The sequence below is a fragment of the Rhinopithecus bieti genome, unplaced genomic scaffold (assembly GCF_001698545.2).
Source record: "Rhinopithecus bieti isolate Rb0 unplaced genomic scaffold, ASM169854v2 scaffold_10499, whole genome shotgun sequence".
NCBI classification, from domain to species: Eukaryota; Metazoa; Chordata; class Mammalia; order Primates; family Cercopithecidae; genus Rhinopithecus; species Rhinopithecus bieti.
The window spans coordinates 286704-293335 of record NW_016806431.1 but is presented as its reverse complement, the minus strand read 5'-3'; positions in this window follow the sequence as shown (position 1 = coordinate 293335).

Sequence of the window (6632 nt, the reverse complement as noted above, 5' to 3'; positions counted from 1 at the left end):
CCTTGAAAGAACCTGTTCCTTCTGTCAATGGTTTTACCATCCTGATTTGCTTTTCAAAGGGAATTTTATGCATCCTATATCGACTATATTTTGTCAGGCCATTCCAAATACTTTCCAAATTTGACAGCCATTTTTTTTTTGCATGTGTTTTAGTAATAACTAGACCAAAACATTAATTTTTTAAAAATGTATTTATCTGTCATTTTCCTTCGTCCTCTTTTTTTCTTGCAATTATAAATGGTGCTGCCATGAGCTTTCGTTACTCACAAAAGAATTATGCATTAAAAAGTGTCCATGCTATTTACTTGAAGTAAATATTGAAAAATAGAATAACAGCATATGCCGCTAACATTTATTGATTCTTACTATCTGTAAGACTGTATGCTGTCTTAATTAAAACACATTTTCTGTTTTAATATGCACAATGAGGTAGTACTGTTAATGTTTTGAACACATGAAAGAACTGAGGCACAGAGATATTAAATATATTGTCCATGGTCATGCAGAAAGTGATATAGTCAGAATTTGAACATAGACTTTCTTCTTTTAGTGCCCTTGAGACAAACGGTTGTGAGGAGTTATTATCCTAAAATGTAAATATAACTATGTTACTCACCAATGATGTTTTACAGGTAAATGATGCCAGTATAAACCTGACTTAAAGAAATGTTCTCAATGTGACTATAACCTATATTTTCAATCCTCACCCAATCTGTTTCTGTCACACACAAATCATCATCTTACACCAGAAGTGTAGAACCACTTTTCTGACCAGATTATATTCTCTTATGACTGTACTTTGGTATGTGGGGATCCATCCATGCTTAATCCCTTTGTGTATGTTAGCCACCTGCAACCATTTCACTCTTTCTTTAATATGTCATTTATGAAGACTTTCTCAGTCTCCACTACTGGAAAGAATTAATTGTATCCTCTAGAGTGGGGCAAGACTGCTACTGTAGAACAATGTTTTGAAAATATTGTCATAAAAAAGAATGTTAGGATGGTATCTGGAGTAAAAGGTAGGGATAAGGAAAATATATGTTTTAAGATGGGGGATATTTCAACATATTTAAATGTTTATGGGACAGTTCCTGTAAAGAGAGAGGCTAAATGGGAATTATCCTTAGTGAGTGGCACGTAAGAAGATGTGAGGAGATGGGATCCAGAGTAATGAGAAGAATTTGCCTTAGAGAGGTTCCCTGGGAAGAAAGATGCTATTTTAAGATCAGGAAAAGAAGAGCATCCAGGTAGGTATGTCTTTTCGGGACCTGAGAGTCAAAAGAGTACCTAATTTTCTGTGAAGGAAGAATCGATGCCACTGAAAGTCGGTGAAGTCTTGTGGAGTCAGAGGGAGAAAATGAGAATGAATAAGTAGCTCAAATCTTAATTCCTATTATGCATTTTAAAAGTCTTTGTGTTTGCAAAGGAGCATATCACATATAAAATATAGAGAAGTGGAAACAGAGCTAAACATTTAAAGGGGCTGCAGGGATAATGTTCCATCATCACTTAATTAGTAACATCTCCACAACACAAATAATGAAATGAATTGAATGTGTAGAACAAAGGGGGATAAGGATGCAGGCCAGCTTTCCCCTAAGGAGTTTTGTCTAGCTATGTCTGGTTATGTTGTTTGTCTCATAGAATATATATTTTTTCTCTTTAACGTGCTGATCTTAATAACATCAGTCATCTGTAGCTTTCACAACAATAGAAGGTCTAAGTGCTAAAACAATAGGAAGTCTAAGATATTTATAATTTTGCTTTATCAAATGTATGATCAGCTTTTCTCTAAAAATGAACTCTAACAAGAGATAATCAAATGGCAGGGACTGTTTCTTTAGTCCTTGCAATCCCATTTTAGTTCTCTGCGTATGATCAACAAATTCTGGTTGAAATGCTTTTCATGAAATCTGTGGTTCTTACTATTTTCTAACTTCCTCTTCTCTCTATGTAGAGAGATTAACAATGAAATTTCAGTGACTCTTATAAGCAATTCTTTGATTTTCATTTTGTTCTGCTAGGATCACTAGGATGGCAGTTCAAAGTATTGTTTTCCCTATGCTAGAGGGTCTGTTCACTTACTTAGGTAATTTAGGGAATTGTTTAGTTGTTTAAATTTATTCAAACAATGGTCAGTTCTGATATCAAAGCATTTATTTTTGTTACTCTTTGCTTGAAATAGGAAATTCAAAGCTCTGAAAATGGTACACACAGAGCAACACTTTCCCAGGGAGAGATTAACATAGCAAGAGATTCCTCCGAACTGTAATCTACTACTTTTCAAATGAATGTCAAGTTATGCTGGCCAGTGCATTCAAATGCTTTAATCACTTCATCTATTCTGTTCTCTGCTTTCAAAACTAAAGTACAATTCCTAATGTTTGTTTCATTGTCATACTGTCACCAAGGATACCTGACGCAAAGATTCTCAGCACTGTAGGATTACAACAAAAGGTTATAGATCTTCATTACTGACTTCAGTACAGACAATCATTACAGAACTCTAGAGCACTGAATATGTTGGTGCCTAAGATTCTTTAAGGTGGTTATCTTAGATGATGTTTACCTTCTCTGTGTAGTGTATATAATAAACTGTAAAGATTTCCACAAGTCATTACAAATCAACCCTTAAATTGTCAGTGTCTGTGGTATTATATCTAGCAAGTGGATTTTCACTGGTTCATATCAGTACTTGGAACATATAAGAATGTTATTTTTAAAAACATAATATTTCTTTTTTTAACTTTAAAGTTCAGTGGTACAAGTGCAGGTTTGTTACACAGGTAAACTTGTGTCATGGGGGTTTGTTGTAGAGATTATTTCATCACCCAGGTATGAAGCCTAGTACCCATTAGTTATTTTTCCTGATCCTCTCCCTTCTTCCACCCACCAATCTCCAAAAGGCCCCAGTGTGTATTATTCCCCTCTATGTGTCCATGTGTTCTCATGATTTAGCTTCTACTTACAAGTGAGAACATGTGGTATTTGATCTTCTGTTCCTGTGTTAGTTCACTAGGATAATGGTCTCTAGCTCCATTCATGTCCCTGCAAAGAGCATGACTTCATTCTTTTTTATTACTGCATAGTATTCCATGGTGTATAGGTACCACATTTTCTTTATCCAGTCTATCATTCATGGGCATTTAGGTTGATTCCGTGTCTTTGCTATTGTAAATAGTGTTGCAATGAACATACATGTGCATACGTTTGCATAAAAGAATGATTTATATTCCTTTGGGTATATACCCAGTAATGAGATTGCTGTGTTGAATGGTATTTCTGTCTTTAGGTCTTTGAGGAAATACTGTCTTTCACAATGGTTGAACTAATTTACACTCCCACCAACAGTGTATAAGCATTCATTTTTTCTCTAAAAATAATATTTCTATTTATCTTCTTAATTGTTTTTTCTCTACTTCAACTTTCTAGCTAAAATTGAATGCAAAGAATTCAAAGTTCCACCATTTATTCATATACCATATGTTAGTTTCACCAGTAAAAAGATAAACCAAGGCCCTGCTTTAAGAAATGAATGAATTATTCACTAACCAGAACAGGAAATTGGAACTTTTTGATCTGCAGCATGTGTCAGATTATGGCATAGAGAGGTAGTCAGGGTGATCAAACTCTGCAATTACACAGAATTTCATTGAAACCAAATAAGTCCAAAAAGGCCATATGATGAAAATGTGAATTTAAAGCCAGAGAGTTTGATATTACTTACTCTTCATTTTTACATCTTACTGCTTTTTCTATTATGAACAATAATTTATGCAGTCCTCTGTTACTTTTAATTGTTGTTGCTGATGTTTCTTTTATTCGTGGCCAATAATAGTATAATATTTAGTAAGTATAATTTATAGACTTCCTTCCAGGGCATCTTGAACATTCTGTAGAAAAAACCTCTACCAATATATTCCCAAACTAAAAATTATGTAAAATTTAATTCCATATCTACTAGTTAAGGATTTTTTTCAGATTAATTCTATAAACCATACAACATTTCATTGTTTTTACATGGCCTGTTGATGTTTATATTCTCTGAATTAGTACGTCACATTTAAAATATATACTTGCATAGAAGATCTAATTTTCACCTAATGCAAATTGAGTACATATTAAACAATTTTGTGCAAAAAGGCACCTTACTTGCAAGAAGCTCACAGTCTGATAGGGGAGACAGACACAAAATCTGAAAAATTGCAATGTACAAAAGTATTGCATATTTTAAAATAACTAAAAGAGTGGAATTGAAGTGTTCCTAAAACAAATGAATGATAAAAGCTTGAGGTGATGGATATCCCAGTTATCCTGTTTTGATCATTACACATTTTATGCCCATAATAAAACTTCTTATGTACCCCATAAATACATACAAATATTATGTATCCATACTATTTAATTTTTTTTAAAACAGAGAAAATGAGTGATAGGTCAAAATATAAAATAAAGCAAGAACACAGAATGAAGCAATGAATTCTACCCCAGAAGACTGGGAAGATGGTGTTGGAGAGGTGAACGTTGAAGAAATGGAAAGCTTTCACTTCTTCACAACCAAAGCTTCCATTTCTTCATACAGCAGTCCCATTACTGGGTATATACCCAAAGTAATATAACTCATTCTATTATAAATACACCTGCATGTGTGTTTGCATTGCAGCTCTATTCACAATAGCAAAGACATGGAATCAACCTAAATACCTATCAGTGATAGACTGGATAAGAAAATGTGGTTTTACAGTGAGCCAAGATCATGCCACTGGACTCCAGCCTAGTGACAGAGCCAAGACTCCATCTCAAAAAGTGGTTTTTAAAAAAAGATAGTATAATAGTCTGTTTTCACACTGTTGATAAAGACATACCCAAGACTGGGCAATTTCCAAAAGAAAGAGAGGTTTAATTGACTTACAGTTCCACAGGGCTGGGGAGGCCTCATAATCATGGCAGAAGGCAAGGAGGAGCAAGTCACATCTTCCATGGATGGCCACAAGCAAAGAGAAAGAAATTGAGCTGGAACATCCACCTTATAAAACCATCATATCTCATGAGACTTATTCACTATCATTAAAACAACATGGAAAAGTTCTGCCCCCATAATTCAATTACCTCCCACTGACTCCCTCCCACAACGCATAGAAATTTAAGATAAGATTTGGGTGGGGACACAGCCAAACCACATCATTCTGCCCCTGGCCCCTCCCAAATCTCATGTCTTCACATTTCAAGACCAACCATGCCTTCCCAACAGTCCCCCAAAGTCTTAACTCATTTCAGCATTAACTCAAAAGTCCCTAGTTCAACATCTCATCTGAGACAAGGCAAGTCCCTTCCAGTTATGAGCCTGTAAAATGAAAAGCAAGTTAGTTACTTCCTGGATACAATGAGGGTACAGGGGTTGGATAAATGCTATTCCAAATGGGAGAAATTGGCCAAAACAAGTCTATAGGCCCCATGCAAGTCTGAAATCCAGCAGGGAAATCAAATCTTAAAGTTCCAAAACTAGTCTTCTTAGGCTCTGTGTCTCACAGCCAGGTCATGCTGATGCAAGAGGTGGGTTCCATGGTCTTGGGCAGCTCTACCCTTGTAGCTTTGCAGAGTACAGCCTCCTTCCTGGTTGCTTTCATGGGCTGGCATTGAGTGTCTGCAGTTTTTCTAAGTGCACAATGTAAGCTGTCTAGAAGTTGGTGGTCCACTTCTCACAGTTCTACTAGGCGGTGCCCCAGTAGGGACTCTGTGCGGGGGCTCCAGTCTCACATTTCCAATCCACACTGCCCTAGCAGTGGTTCTCCATGAGGGCCCTGCCTCTGCAGCAAACTTCTGCCTGGGCATCCAGGGGGTTCCCATACATCCTCTGAAATCTAGACAGAGGTTCCCAAACCCCAATTCTTAACTCCTGTGCACTCACAGGCTCAACACCACATGGAAGCTGCCAAAGCTTGAGGTAGCACCCAATGAAGCCACAGTCTGAGCTCCACATTGACCTGTTCCAGCCATGGCTGGAGGGGCTGGGATGCAGGGCACCAAGTCCCTAGGCTGCACACAGCACAGAGACCCTGGGCTGGCCCACAAACCACTTTTCTTCTTAGGCTTCAGGGCCTGTGATGGAGGGGCTGTTGTGAAGACCTTTGAAATGCCCTGGAGACATTTTCTCCATTGTCTTGGGGATTAACATTCAGCTCCCTGTAAGTTACGCAAATTTCTGCTGCTAGCTTGAATTTATCCTCAGAAAATGGGATTTTATTTTCTATCACATTGTCAGGCTGCAATTTTTTTGAACTTTTAGGTTCTGTTTCCCTTTTAAAACTGAATGCCTTTAGCAGCACCTAAGTTCCCTCTTGAATACTTTGCTGCTTAGAAATATCTTCCACCAGATACCCTAAATCATCTATCTCAAGTTCAAAGTTCCACAAATCTCTAGGGCAGCGACAAAATGCTGCCAGTCTCTTTGCTTAAATGTAAGAAGAGTCACCTTTGCTCTAGTTCCCAACAAGTTCCTCATTTCCATCTGAGACCACCTCAGGCTGGACTTTATTGTCTATATTTCTATCAGCATTTTGGGCCAATCCATTCAACAAGTCTCTAGGAAGTTCCAAACTTTCCCACATTTTCCTGTCTTCTTCTGAGCC